Consider the following 16,296-nt stretch of genomic DNA (forward strand, 5'->3'; position numbering starts at 1 on the left):
TCCATGCCAGATAGGCTGGTTTCAGGGCTTACACCAGGCTATTTTCTTTCAAGCTCCTCCAGTTACACTTTCCTCATTCCAGGGCCAGCAACCTTTACAGAGGTGGGGGAAATGTTAGAATTCAAAACGATAAAAACCCTGAGGCTTTCAGAGGAAAAATTAACAAGACAGCAAGACCTAGGTCTGCAGAAGAGCAGACAGAGCCTCGTTGCCAGGAATGGAGGAGCCTGAAAGAAGCTCAGCCATCCTGAGTATCAGGAAAGAGGCGCGTCTTTGCTGTCTAAAATCCTTTCACTCCAATTACTATGAACAAATATCACTTTAAGAATTTGTTCAGAGCAAGGGCATAGAAATATTTTTTTCTAAGCAGATCTTGAAATCTTGTTTGTTTTGTTTTTCTATGTTGATTCAAGAACTAGCGTAGACCTTTGTGTGAAACATCAGCTATTCACGTGTTACTCAGCAGACTTCAGAAATCCTACAGAACTGCTGTACTGAAATGCAAGTAAATTGGTATTGAACTACCTCTAGAGAAGCTTAAAGTCCTATTTCAAAGTGTGATGGAGAGAGTTTTAGCATACTGAACAAACTTTATAAAACCCATTCTGCTGCTGCTTGCAGGAAAAAAAAATACAAATTATTCCCTGCAGCCAGAAAGTCAGTTCTGATAAGAGTTTTATGTAGCTAAGCACGTTTTAAGATGGAATAGCCTTCTTTCCATATAATTTGCTATTTCTCCCCATTCTCCCACCACCCCAAAAGTCCATTTTTAAGCGAATTGAGAGAAGCAGTTTTCCCATGAATTGGATAAAAAAAATCATCATTACAATTCTGCTAAGTACGACTGTGTGCAAGAACGCATCTCTCAGCCAGGAAAAAGCTCTTGTGAGAACTAAAATTGTGAAACTGTTTAGCTTTCAGGTAGCGTCTTCATATAAATTGCCTTACTTTAAAAAATGAGTCTTTATCTTCAGAAAATCCAGTCTGTAAATGACATGTTCAAGGGCATCCAATCCCCTCTTGCCACAATAATCCTTTTTCATGACCCTTCAGTTCCCAGCACGTGCCACCCACCCAGTCTCAACTTGGCTGTTTTCAGTCGTTAATGATGGTCCAGTGCTAATTATTGTTCAAAAACAGAAGAATTGTGCATCTGCATGGATTTTGAAATGTTGTTAGGTGGAAGGCAGTCCTTCTCTCCTAACATCTTACTAGGTTTAGGTTAAAGCTAAATGACATCTTATATCACAGCTGGCATTTTTTAAGCAAATCCTTTGACTCCTCTCCTCCTTAAGAGGGAAAGGATATAAAAGCTATACCCTTCAACAATTTCTTCTTTATTTATCCCCAGAGGCTGGTCTTCTCAGTTTTACCTTCCCTAAAAGAGTTGTAAATTGAGATAAACTGTAATTACCGTAAACCTGCAATCTGAAACAAGAAACAAATCCTATTCTCACTTTTCTTTAAAGCTAAACCCTCCCTTAAAATGCAAGCAGAGAGACAGCCATCTGCTCTCTTTTCTCTGAGTGCAAAAAATTCAGCTTGAAAATACACAGACTGATCAGACATTCAGGGTTTAGGCAGTATTTCCACTGTATGAAGGAATAGCAGGCAACAGTAGCAAAATGTGTGCCTTCTTCATTTAAGGTATTCCTGAGATTCAAAGACTTGTCAAGACTGACAGTGGTTGCAGGAGGAAGATGAGACCCTCTCCTTTGAAACACAAAGAAAATGCAGGTCCCATAAGTGGCACATTTTAAGGGCAAAGCTATAAGGTAATTTTAGGCAAGGGGCACATTTTAGGTAAGCCAGCAACGCCAAAATGTTATCATTACCTACATAATATTCCAGCATGAAAACTTCATTGAAACATCTTTTAATCTCAAAATATTGGGAGCTCAAGAGGAGCTAGAGAATGAACAGTACTGTGGATGCATACAGGAACTTACCTCACTGTGTTAAATTTAAATAAAATTTCCTCATGAAAGCCTACTACACAGCCAAGAATTGAGGAAATATGGAATATATCAGTCCCAAAGAGGTTTTCAAGTGGTGAAAAGAAGAAACAGAAATCGAGCTTTATTACACTATCCCACGGTCACAATATTCCACATTTGCATGTGACACGTAAGCCTGTGACAGGTTGTACAACTCTGCAATAGACAGTACAACACACCTATGAGAAATGTGGTTTCATTCACCTCCACTGGGATGAGAACTTTTTCAGCGTTTACTGTATTGTGATATTCCCTTTCAATAACTGATCATTCTCAACTCTTTCTTCCCTTTTCTTTCCCCCAAGTTCTACACCATTCTGCGAAGCAGCATAAACTATATTGCTTTTCTCAGTTAACATTTTGAAAACTACTCAACTTCAAATTATTTTTTATACCTATCAGCTAGTAATAGAACTTCTTTTGAAGTCTCTTTGTAGATCTAAAGTCATCAGACCTATAAATCATTACATTTCCTGCACTAAAGTACTTTCAGGCAGAAATTTCTCACACCTCTCTTTCCTCTGCAGGTCATATCTGGCATGTTGTTCCAACCAACCACTAAACAGGCCTGTGCTTCTCTTAAAGTATGTTTTCCATGGAAAACAAAGCTTCAATATGAGAGGAAGAAAGGAAGGAAAAGAAGTGAAAAAAAGGGGGGGGAGGGAAGGACTCTGAAAACTGACTTTTCTCTTTTGATGAAAATGCAAAGTATTTAAGCAAATACTTTTTGTTGACTCCAAACCTCGCCAGGCTTCCCAGATGGCCTCTGCAGCAGTGCCGCAGCAAGGCTGCTCACTGAGGTGGGCAGTCGTAAGGCACAGCATGCTGCTTTCAAGAGGCAAGGAAAATCACTGCAATCGGCATGTTTGGTTGATGTCTGAAACACTACTGCTACAGCAAAATGAGGGGGCAAATTGATAAAGAGGAAGGTCAGGACACAGCTGTTTCTTAGAGAAGCAACGACAAAAAACAAGTTTGTTGCTCCTATTTCTTAATGTCTTATTAAGAAGAGTGGAATAGATACCAATCCTGTTTGAAGCTTGTTTAAATGAAGTTGTGTAATGCTTGGTAAGATAACGGGTGTAAAGGTTTCCCTTCAGCTTTCTTGAGGATAAAACACATTCAAAGTCAAAACCCTTTGTAAGATAGCTTCATTAACACTCAAAAGATGTAAAAAATATGAAATTCTTCTAGCACAGAGAGCAGCTACAAACACAGTAACCCTCACCTCCTGAGCATCACGTTATGTTACTTGATAGCAACTCCCTCTGGAAAATACATTAAACCATATTAACATAGAGCTTCCCACTTCAGAGAACAGAATCTCCTCCTGGTGACTGGAGCAAACAAGAAGAAAAATGATGTCTCGAAAGGTGACCTCTGAACACTTTTATAGAGAGGCAATAATATAAACCTATTCTCCCAAAATAGAACACTGCAAGAATTACAGTAACAAGCTAAAGATTAGTTCAATTGTCCTATAGCAAGGAGAAAGCATTTTGTTTAAGAAACTATGAATTAAGAAATATGATTACATTAAGCACAATTCAGTCCTGTATGACCTTTCTCATTGACAACACGGCGTGAGTAATCTGCAGAAACACTAGTCTTGTCATACCAAGCAGTGCATAGCAGCATTAACGCTGTAGACCTTCAAAGCTCCCTAATGATAAATGGTAACATTGCAGTGGTGCTAGTTAGCATGCAGAGTGCCAAAATCCCTTGAGAGATAAAATATTCCCACAAACACATATCACTCATTACAGCTTTGTAAGGTAAACACAACAGATTTCTTACAAACAAGTAGAGCAATTGAAGGCAGCCTTCAATTTTATTCAGTAATCGGGTTGACATTTTTTTTCATAAGCAGTAAGAGTACAAATTCGTACAGTTTTTAGTCAATAAAAAGCTGCTTTTATAGCCTATAGAAATGCTAAACTTGTAGGCTTTGATGATTTATATACAAAATTGAAGCTCAAAAATAGGCGAACTATTATTTCATTCCTCTTTAAAAATATTGGAGCCTTTGAGTCAAGCTAACTTATATATTTTTCAAAAATTCAAATATTCACATTTTCCTAAAACTTTTACATCAAAAATACAGTTTACAGACTTCCTTTCACTTTCCACAGTCAAAAAAAAAAAAAAAAATCAGCATCATTTGATGTTTTTCTAGAACAAAGAACCCTCTTAGGGACACTGGGCGCATCCTCCTCAGGCTGCTCTAGTGCGGGCCGCTTCTGCTAGGCCCAGTGCCTGGGGTCCCGGGGTCTCTGCCCAGGCTGGGGACGTGGTGGATGCTTTCCCCTGTGCAGGTTCACCCAGCTGAGCACGCCCTAGAGACACGCAGTCACTCAGCCTGCATCCACAGAGCCAGAGAGCACGTTGACATGGCTGCTTACACAGACAATGCGCTGTCTTCAACAGCGCCCATGCACAGGACTGCCATAAAACAAGCACCACCAGCCAGGCCCCCTTCCTCCTCTTCAGCTGGCAGAGACAGCACACACAAGTGCAGGCACACACTCAGCACTTGCCAGGTTACCAGGACACACACATCTCCAGATCCCCACGTACCAGCACAGCCATGCAACAGCCCTTCCCAGGTCCCTGGCCCTCTCATGTGCCCAGCAGGCCTTCACTCACCTGCTGCTCCAGCTAGGGGTTTGCCAGCAAATGACTGGTTTACCAGGTCTGGGGAGATACAGACACTCTTTACCCCAGCAGCTGATGGGGGGCACACACTGTTCCTGCCCCAGTGGTTTGGGCACCAAGTCCCCAGTAAGTCCCCCAAAGCTCCAGTAGCTGGGACCAGGACCCCCCCCTGCCTGCAGGGCACCTACGCCCCTGGTCTGGCTGCAGTCACAGCCCCCAGTAGCTGCCTTCTTGTCCCTGCAGCACTCACATACACAGGTGAACAAGATTAAGAAAGGACTTTGTAAGAGGCTAGGACAGACTGCTGTGATCAGGCACAGGTCTCAGGTAAGAGTGCTGATTGGCCCCATTTTACATATTACCAGCCCCTTTTACACCCCTTTCTGTCCACTCCCCCTTTGTTCCTCTCTAAGCCCCTTCCTGTGCACGTTGCTCCGCAAGTCTGCATAGTTCCACAAATCCCTGCAGCACCCTAGAGCCTCAGGTTTCATCCTTATCACCTGAAAAGTTTGCCTGCAGTTTGCTGATAGACCATCAATTATTTTGTTCCTTGTCTTCATCCGTGTTACATTTGTCTGACAGGTCTGTGTCTATTTTGTTTACTGCTTTCCAATTTTCCTTAACATCCTATTTGACAAGGTCTTAGATTGGATAATCTTAAAAAATAAGAAATAAAAATAAAATAAAATCCCATATTTCACATACCTTTACAGATTTCTGATTGACTTTATGTGATAAAGTAAAATACACTTCAAAAGTATCAACAGAGAAGTTGCCATCAGAGTTTTGCACCTTCAGCTTTTGCTTTTGAGTGTGCTCAGGCAAGCACTGCATTCATACTTTAGTAGTACTGAAAAGTTACACCCAGTGTGAGTAAAGGGTGAGTTCAATTCAAAATACAGGGCATATTGTACTGCAATAGGCCAATCTTAGAGAAAAATAAGTCAAGGTAGTCCACAAACCAAAGGCAAGCATTTAGTCAGTGACTGTACTTTCTTTAGAATTACATATTGGCATAGCACTCAGAACTGTTGGAAAGATGAACTCTTTCCCCAACCTCAGTCCTTCCCAGGAAACTATACATGTGGCAGTTCATGCACACTCCCCCAAACATGCTCCCAGTATCAGTGTTATCATAGCAATTATACTTTACAAAATATTCTGCAGCTTCTAATTGAGTCATGCAGCATTCATGAAGAAAACAATTTTTTCTCTCAAAAACACAGCTTATGAATCCTACCTGCTTACTGATAAAGTTGACACTATTGGAAAAATAAAGCAACTGATTTAGGAAGCAAGAATTATTCACAACGAGGAGTTACACATTATTAACCATTTTTTGTTTCTTAATCTGTTCTTCACATAATACAGATAGAACAACTCTGCCACCTAGAGTAAAATCTAGGACCAAGGTGAAAAGACTTGGTGAACACATACTATCTGCTTGACTAATTTGAAGTGGAATACCTTCCATAGCAGATAACTAAATGCAAATATCATAGTTGTGCTTTTGTTTTGTTTTTAATTGTGCTAAAAAATGTTTAGTAGGCTGCTTGCTATCAAAATCAGCAGCATTGCCAGAGAACTAGGCAAAATATATAAAAACAGTTGAGATCATTTACATTTTTATTGGCCCTTTTATTACAAACATCTCCAAATATTTTCAAGATTTCACAGAGTAGATGTCCATTTCCCCATACAAATGGGATAGTATTCTCTTCACAGGATTTTAAAATACAAATTGGTTTATTTGTGCAAACTGAGAAATTGTAACCCAATTTAATATACAAATGGCTCCAGTTCATATATGTATCACATTTCCAAATATCTCTATTCCTCAGGAAATAAAGAAAAAAAAAAAAAAAACACCTGCTGCCAGTGGATATGTAAAACACTGTCCATCAGTTGGGAGGGGGAAAGGGAGGACATGGCAAAGCAAAGCAATTCCTTACAGAGAGATTTTTTAATTTATATAAAACCTTAGAATTTTAGCATCTTATTAATATGAATTAATGCATCTGACTCCAGTTCTGTAGCTCACAAGGGTGAAGAACTGATCTCTACTTGGATGTGAATCTATTGTTTTAAAGATTCAGATAAATTTAAAGCAATAAATCATCTTATTCTGGGAGCTGAAAGGACATACTCTTAGCTCTTCCATGAACAGTTATGTCAAAGTACCAAATAGTGCATAATATTTTTTCCTCTGGTGACCGAAATACATTTATCATCATGGTAGATGGAGATTTACTTCCAACTAAACGAAGTAAATATATGTGTTTTTTTTCCTCTATGTTCTCTCTCTCAGGCAGAAGAGAACAACACCCTTAGGAGTATATGCAGGGTTAATCCCTAGCTCACCAAGCACTGGTTGAAAAGGTAGGGACAAGAATTCCCTTCAGAGGCAGGTACTCGATGCAGCTTCTGGGTTGCAAGATCTTTAAAATATTTGCTGCTTGAAGCCAGGAGGGCTTGTCAGATAAAGCATCTGTCTTTTTCACAGTTCTTTTCCTTAAACACCTGCTATTCCTGGAGACTAGATAGTGAAATAGCTGGACCTTGACATGACTTATCACAGCCATCCTCATCGAGTTGCTTTTGTCATAGGAAAAGCAAAAAGAATGAGTTGCTGACGGAATTAAAAATAGCCTGTGTTTATTGTCAATAATATGTTGCACTGGATGCACATAGTACACCTCATCTGAGGATCTAAGTGTTTTGCAAACATTAATTAAGCTCTGCATGCTGATATGATTCACTGAATGCTATTATCATACCCAAGGAACGCAGGAAAGACAGGCATTAAAGCAGAGTATCTGGAAGCAAGCCCTTGAAAGAACAATGTCCCCAGTTCCATTCAAATCACATTCACCTGTCTTCAAATCTGCTAGTCTTGTCCTACTTCCAATCATTTGCCCTTTGAGCATCGCAGTTTCTCCAAACACCCTATCCCTCATGTTCTTTCACTTCACAGTTCTTCCAGTAGTCAATGAACATTTTCCCTTCTCAACCTTTGCCACATTTCTTAACAGTGCACTGCAATTTGGGTTTGCTGGGGAGCTGACTGCTTACTGTTATTAAAAACAGGGTGTAAAAAGGTCTTAGCAATAGAGAGCAGCAACCAATACTCATTGTCCTCCAGTACTTCCTTTCTTCTCATTGCCAAAGCAGAGAAAAAGTGAAGAGCATTTCCTTAAAGTTTCAATACCTTGTTTGTGTTGTGATAGGTCTCTATAGTATTGGTCATGGTATCAACAGGAAATTAGTGTGACTGTCTCTCTGCCTGTACACTAACACTCTGGGCACGCAGAGCAAACAGTAGAGGTCTGCATGCAGTTGTAAGGCTGTCATCTCATTAGTCTCCATGCCCCCAGTGAGATGTGGCGAGAGAGCTCACAAAGCTCAAGTGCTGTGAAGGGTGGGTATGGTGAATTATCACAATTCATCAGTTTCCAGAAGAATAAGGAGGAAGATCCAAGGAATTACAGACCACTTGACCTTACCTCCAACCATGGCAGTGTGAAGGCTCTAATCATCCTGGAAGCCCTTTTCCAGGAGTGATTAGTCAGCAGGAATTTACAAAACAGGAATCATGCCTGAAGAGGCTGCTAACTTTCCACAATGAAGCAATGAGTGCAGTGGGTGAGTAGAGAGCAGCAGATATGGTTTATCTCAACTTTAACAAGGCTTTCAACAGATTCCTATAACGTCCTTATACATGTACTAACAAAATACTAACAAAATACAGACTAGATAAATCGGCGGTAAAACTGACTGAAAACTGACTGAACTGCCAAGTTCAACAAGTTGTTGTGATCAGCAGCACAAAGTCCAGCTGGAGACCAGTAACTAGTGGTGCACCCTTGGGGCTGATAACTGGGGCTAATTCTTGTTAAGCTTTTCATTAAGGACCTGGATAAGAAGATAGAGCACACCATCAAGTTGGCAGATGATATGGAAATGAGGAGCAGCTGATACACCAGAGAACATGCTGCCATTCAGAGGGACCTCAACAGCCTGGAGAAATGAGCTAACAGGAACTTTGTGAAGTTCAGCAAAGGGAAATGCCAAGTTGTACACCTGGGGATGAACGACATCATGCACGAGCACAGGGTGGGGACCAACTGGAAGGAAAGAAGCACTGCAGAAAAAGGCTGGAGGATCCCGGCGGACAAGAAATTAAACATGAGCCAGCACTGTACCCTTGAAACAAAGGCCAACAGCCTTCTAGGCTGCACTAGGAATAACATTGCCAGAAGGCAAAGGGGAGGTAATACTTCCACTCCACTCGTCATACTGTGAGTGCTGTGACCAGTACTGGGCTCCCCAGTACAAGAGAGATGGACATACTGGAACAGCTCCAGCAAGGGACCATGTTTAGGACTGCAGGACAAGTGCAACTTTTATTATTATATTTCAGCCTGAGAGAGCTGGGATTTTTTAGCCTCAGATTTTTAGGCTCAGAGAATTTTGTCAATGTGCATCAATATCTGGTCAGAGCAAGAATAAAGACTAAGCCAGACTCTTTGCAGTGGTACACAGTGAAAAGACACAAGGAAACAGCTGTAACTTCAAGTGAGAAATTCCATCCAAGGAATTTTCATTTTTTCCCCAACTGATGCTGATCACACACAGGGACAGGTTGCCCAGAGAGGATGTGGAGTCCCCAGCTGTAGAGTTACTCACAACACCAAACTGAGCAAAGCCCTGAGAGCCTCCTGTAGGAAACCTCGAATTGAAAGAGAGGCATCATATTAGACAGTCTCTTCCAATCTGAGCAGCTCTCTGCTTCTGTGATCCATGTTCTAGTGAGTGAATAAAGGTTTTAAAAAAATGGGGAAAGGGAAGAGAGACGTTGTTCCTCAGTACACTTCAAAATCAACTTATGGAAAGAGATCAGCCTGACATTCTCAGAAAACATATGCTAACTGCAATCCACTAGCAGGTTAATCAGACATCTCCATAATTTTGAAATTCTAGGTGGGCTTACTGAACACACATACCAAAAGTCAAGCAGAAAGGCTCTGCTCTTGGAAAAGAAACAAACTCCAGAAACAGGGAAACTGCTTTAGCAGAGTACATGCCCACGCCTTCAGCTAATGAGCAGCAATGTCAGGATAAGTCTGTACATTCCTTTTTATTACTCCATTAATTTACAGTGGTTTTCAAAATAACTAGCAACACATGTGAAAAAGATACAGAGCACTGTTGAAAAGTCTTTATGATGGTTCCATGCCACTTTACATTCTCAGATTTGTGTCTTTTCCTTCCCCCATATTCTGTCACTTTCTGAAACTCCCTGTTTAAGATGAAGAAAGGTCAAACCTGCTTGTTATTTTTATATTCTTTCCTGGCTTTTCATTTTACTTTCCACTTTTTTTTTTTTTAATGAATAGATTAGTGTGTCCTGAAAGACAGAGTAGAGGCTCCTGTAGCTTTGAAAATCAAGACTTCTCTTTGCAGGAGGAAATGCTTAGCTCTCAGAAGAGTTTCATCCCTTAATCCGGTGAATTACTAATACCTAGAACTCAGAATAGCACTTTCAATTAACAAAAGCTTAACATTTATTCAACCCCCTGCAGGAAGCAAGTCACTATTACCTTTATTTTACAGAACAATTGAAGTGTTTTAATTAAAAGTCACAAAGCAAATGAGCAACAGTAAGAACTAGATTTGAACCTCCCACGTGAAGCTTAATCAAAATGTATTACGCTATTTACTTGCATTCATTAAAACAAAGATCCGAAGGTACTACTTTTGTTGATAGTTACCTTTGAAGGACCAGAAAACAATAGAAATCTTTCACTTCAAAGTGACAACAGACAAAACAATAGAATTTTTCCACTTGAAAGCCGCACTGCTGCCCTAAGGTGTTAGTGGGAATTTATTATAAACTTTAGCTTTACACCTTACATATACATATGTATGTCAATGCCCACATTGTTAGCTGATGTAGAGTTCAAAGTGAACGATGTGAATTTCTCATAAGGAAGTCTTCTTTTCCCCCCTACCTTATTGCTGTGAGATTTGCTGTGCTAGGTAGTAGCTATTTCATTAGACTGAACCTGGCAGAGCTGCTCTAGGTTGTGTCCTATCAAGTAAGGGCCTCAAAATGGACAAAGCAGAAGCAGTAGCAGTCTACACAGAGTGATCAAATACAGACTTGAAGTGCATGGGGAAAGCTCAGCTGGGGCTGGCTGCTGTTGAAAGCAAAGGAACCAAGTTCCACTGGTTCATTAAAAGCAGCTTTGAAAGACCTGCAGTTTTGATAGGTATTTGCAGAGTACTTGTTACCATGTAGAATGAAAACGGCTGCATAAAGATTTGTGAAGCTAACCTGTTGACAGTTGTGAGCAAGATATTACAGCTGTATTTTACCACTGGAAAACAGAAATAAAGGAGAACACTTCATTTTCACTAAGCACAATGGACAAATGATTATCAATGGTACAAAGCATGTGTAACAGTTAAGTCATATCCTTATGCTATAAAGACATGCAGTCTTATATATGACACCATTTTCTATGCATTTGTAAAATCCAGTTTTATGGTGCTGTGGAGGGAACATAAATGAAACTTCAGTAATTAGGGTTTTGTCACAGTTCCAGCATTACTCAGCAAGAATTTGCTAGTTTCAGCTGATCATATAATATTAGCAGAGATTGGAGCAGAAGTGTAATAGAAGTGATAGTAATTAAAAGTCTTCCAATAAGATAATTTGGAAAAATAAATGACCAAGGTAACTTGCATGAGTTATAGTTTGAAGCTGGCAAGTTAATGGAGCACTATTTAAGTGCTTCAAGTGAATAGGGTACTATTTGAAAACAATTTAAAAACGACAAGTGTTGGCAAATCTTTCTGGTGTCCGTACAATTAAGCTATAAAAAGTCAAGGAGGCATCTGATTTTAGATTCACAATCAAGCAGCAGTATTTCACTGAAAACTAATACTGATTCAGTTTTTCAGTTCCTGACTGTTCTATTCTTCCATCTCTGACTTCTTCATTGCTCCCACTAACTACAACCTGTGGTGGAGTATTGATCAAATCAGGTGTCCTTTGCTGTTGCAAACCACTACAAACATTACAGCTTCAATGACAACAGGAGGCCACTAAGAATTTAGTGATCTCCTGAAAGCAATTAATCACCCTGCACAAGCTGAGGGCAGCTCCTAACAGTTACCAGGAGCTTTAAACTATCACAGCTGCTCCAAGAAATAGACACAGCACGCAAAGACCAGGAATGACAAAGTCAAATAGCCCCGTTCACCACATGGCTTCACATTGGTTTGGTTTGAATTTGGGAAGTCGTACCTCAAAGGTCAATAGGTTCAGTAATCTAAGAACCAGTCTGTGACTACAATTGTCTAGGAACTAATGCATTGGGAACAGCTATTTTCAAGTAGTGAGGACAGTAGGATTTTAGTATTATATTATTTTCCTATTAGGCCTTTCTCTACTTAGTTTACTTTTAGAATTTCTGGTTTTATTTCAGACTCAGAGAAGCCTCTTATTAATATGCATCTGACTCGTTCCTTCCTCCATAGCTAGGTGACCTAAGAGCTGTAATAAGTGAAATTCTCTCATCTGCTTATTCCTTGCATGGAAAAGCATGGACACACAGATTTCCCTAAAGTCTTCTGTGGACGAATTTTGAATGTGATATATCCTGAACACAGCACTGAAACAGTATTCAACAGTGCAAAACCCTCAAGAAACTAAAAAATAGGAACAGCTAGTGTTTCAGAAGAGTTCGGGCTGCATTTAAGTGAAGGAGCTATTTGTTCAACTTCCAAGCCTTTCTGTTCAAATGAATGTTTGACTTCTCCCAGACTGGGAATATAGTAAGAAATAAAAGGCTTTTTCATAAGCAGCTAGGAAATTGAGCTGCCTGCCTAGTTTATATAACTCTGTAAAGAAGCCATCCTCAAATGTGCATACTAATTTTCCCTTGTGAAAAGGAGCAGCAATAATAACCAACAAGTTGAACGTTAGCATATTTGCGACCTAGCTGTCAAATCAAAATGTGTGAATTACAGTGCTGCCTTCTCCATTGATGTTCAGAATTTAACATATGCCAGCTTACACAGTGCTTCAAGATGAAGAGCATCTTTAAAGGGATGGAAAACATACGCCCCTTTCTCCCTGTGGAACAAAAGAAGAAAATTAATGTTTGGTTGTAATGCAACAAAATCAATCACAGCTCTTTGATAATAGGTTTGTTGGAGCTCCCTTGGAAAATAGGGCTCTTGGGTATTCTTAACTACAGCAGATACAGATCCAAAATAGCCTCTGCAGTTGCAGCAAATTCATGCCAAGGAAGGTTGATTTATTTCCATACAAATCTCAGAACAATTTTGTTCCACAGGAATACTGAAGTATCTGGCAGAAGCCAAAAAGCCAAGATGATCATCTGAAGCAAAGGGACCACAAAGATGATTGGAGGGGTGGAGAAACTCTCCTATGAAGACAGGCAGTTAGAGTTCAGGTAATTTGCCTTAGAGAAGAGAAGGTTCTGGGGAAACCTTATAGCAGTAGTTAAAGGGGGCCTAGAGGAAAGATTGGGATAGACCCTTTATCTGAGAATATAGTGATAGGACAAGGGGTAACAGCTTTAAACTAAAAGAGGGTACATTTAGATTAGATATTAAGAAGAAATTCTTTGCATTGAGGATGGTGAAGCACTGGAACAGAAGCCATGGATGCCCCATCCCCAGAAATGTTCAAGGCCAGGTTGGATGGGGCTTTGGGGCAAGTGTTTCTGAAGAGTACATACTAAATCCCTCAATATGATTGATTCAAGAAGAGCAAAATTAGCTTTTAAGAGAAATTAGTGTAATGGCTGCTAACGATCACCTTGCACTATCACTATTTTCTACATACCCAATTCCAATCCTGACACCTTACATGTTCAAGTTGATAGCAGCTGAATGCTGAGTTCTCACTTGGACTGCCAAGTCTCTTTCCCGAGTAATGAATTACATCCAGAGCATTCTAGGGATCAAGTAGCTAACATTAATAACATACATTTATCAAAACCGATCACCTAGTCGCTTATCTACACTTGTTTGTATTTGTCTTGCTTACACTGAATTTCCAGTATGTGTCTTTTGCTTCCTTCGCTTACTTTTCATCTTTTCCATCATTAACGAAGTTCAATACTGATAAAGCTAACATGGAACCATGCTGCCTTCACTGTTCCTATCAGCTACACGAGCATATTACTTTGCTTCTTTTAGTGTCTTAACTCTTGGCAGTTATGTCATGAACAATTTTTTGGTAGCCCTTTGTAAGAGGAAATTGCGTTCTCCTTTAATTCACAACCTTGGGATATTGAAGGAAAAAGTAATACTGATTTTCCTTTTCAAGAAATAATCTGAGCCAACTGAAGTAAGTAGATCTACTTCAAGGCTTCCTCCTTTACTGTCATGTTTTAAAGGGAAAACATTTCAGTATTTTGGTGAGAATTTTCTCCACTCTCTACAGAGTCCCAAAAAAGCTAACGTGCTCATCTATGGCTAACATTAGCAATATATGCACTGAGTATGCACAGCAGTCCCGTCAGACTTTGACTCCTAGCAAAGCCCAATAGCTCTGAGTAGGCCTGCCAGGAATCTTAAAATGAAGTATTCCACACTCCACAAAACAAAATTCCAATTAAAGCTTCAAAATTTTCCAAAAAAAAAAAAACAAAAAACTTGGGTTTGCCTGTAGCTTGATGAGGTACACTGACAAGAGCAAAGCAGCAGAGGTACCCTAGGCCTTGCTTAGGCAATAGGTTGCAGAAGGTACACACTTAAGGGGATAAATTGCACTCCAGAAACTCTTCTTGCATTACACAAGAAAAAAGTCAGTTTTGCTACAAAACAACTTCATGTTGAGATAATGATGGATTGAGCAGCTTGTCAAAAGAAATCAAGGTTACTGATACACAGTTCACTGCTGTATTTGGTTACTTTACACTAGAAAACTTGTCTTAAAATGATGTATTCTTTCCTCTTTGAAGTTTCCTAGCTGAAGCTGGTTGTTCTTTTTACTTCTAATTAAATTTGGAGTTCTTCCTGTTTACAAATCCAAACACACACAAAGCAGAAACACTACAGCTAAAGCACACCTTTGAACAATTCATTGTGGGCTTATTAATGAAAGTTCTTTAGGAAGTGCGATAAGCCTCATGAGAAGTCTACTTTCAGAGGACCTTTGCTTGTTACATACTGGTGACTCATTAATTTTCATCAACTTTTTCCAGAACTCACTGTTTCTTTCTTATGTCTCTGCTGCTTCTTCAGTCCCAAACAGAAATTAATCAAAATCTCTGGCAACGTAAACTACAGCTATCCAGGCTTTTATCTACTTTAACTAGACAGCAGCAGGCTTAAAAAAAAAAAAAAAAAAAAAAAAAAAAAAAAAAAAAAAAAAAAAACAGGCTTTAAAAACTACAAGATTTGGTGTGTTTTATTTTGTACCCACCTATCTTGAAGCATTTCTGGCAGATAATGTTGGATATACCATTGGATATACCAAATAAAACATCCGAAATAATATTCTTTCTCCAACTACTTCCTCTAAAATTACTAGAAAAAGCTCAACATATTTTATATTTGGAGCAGAAAACAGAATGGATTTTTTCCCCCCAAACCAGTACTTTTATTCACAATCCTCTTCAGGATTTTGCCTCTAAACCCTTAAAAGATTATTTTTATTTTTATTTTTAATCATGATAGTAAAGGGGGGTCCGGAAAAAAAAAAAAAAAAAAAAAAAGTTCTTCAGCAATGAAAAAGTTTGCATTCAAACTTTCCTTGCGTACAACTCATCTTCCCAATGATTCCTCCAGGCTGCATTTCAGAGCACAGGTAAATCGTGGGATACAGCTTCTCCTGACCCCCTGTCTCCAGCCTTTCTTCATCCACCTGTGTATTCACATGCCTTCACCCACACGTGGTAACTGTGGCATACAACTTACAGAATATTTTCATATTGCTAAGCATTCCCTGTATAAAACCAGTACTAATGAGAGAAGTTATAGAATGAGTAGGATTTAAATAAAATGTATGGAACAAATGGAAATCCAGTATGAGATTCTGAAAATATTTCTGCAAAGTTTTCAGCCACTCCTTAAAACAGAAACCCATGGCCTTCACCTCACTAAGGCTAAGGAGGATGCTGCAGATGTTCACAAGCAATGCCAGCACCCAGTGAAACTGTTAAAACTGTCAGTTTAAAAGCTTAAATTTGACAGGGTCAGGAAATGGACTTTAACTCAGTAGTAATCAAAAGCAGTTCATCTAGAACAAAATTGATCTAACTTCAGTTACTGGATCCCAGCCTGCTGAAACTGGTCGTTATCCAAAGCTCAGTACTATCATCCCATAGGATTAGAATGCTCCGTGGTCCACTTGCCCGGGTGCCAAATTTTACGGCTAAAAGACATTTATTACAGCCTATGCTAAAATAAGTTCATTCACAACTTGCCAGAGAAATGAATGGTCGGTCCCCAACAGAAAGTAATTTAGCTCTCCAAAGATGCAGAGCTGATTCATATATAAAGTTTAATCAAGGATAATAAGAACAAAGTGAAGTGAAGCCAGTGACCATCTCACACAGCACATTACTGCTTCTGTAGTGGGCTGTATTAGACTACAACT

This window comes from Oxyura jamaicensis, chromosome 4, assembly GCF_011077185.1.
Source record: "Oxyura jamaicensis isolate SHBP4307 breed ruddy duck chromosome 4, BPBGC_Ojam_1.0, whole genome shotgun sequence".
NCBI classification, from domain to species: Eukaryota; Metazoa; Chordata; class Aves; order Anseriformes; family Anatidae; genus Oxyura; species Oxyura jamaicensis.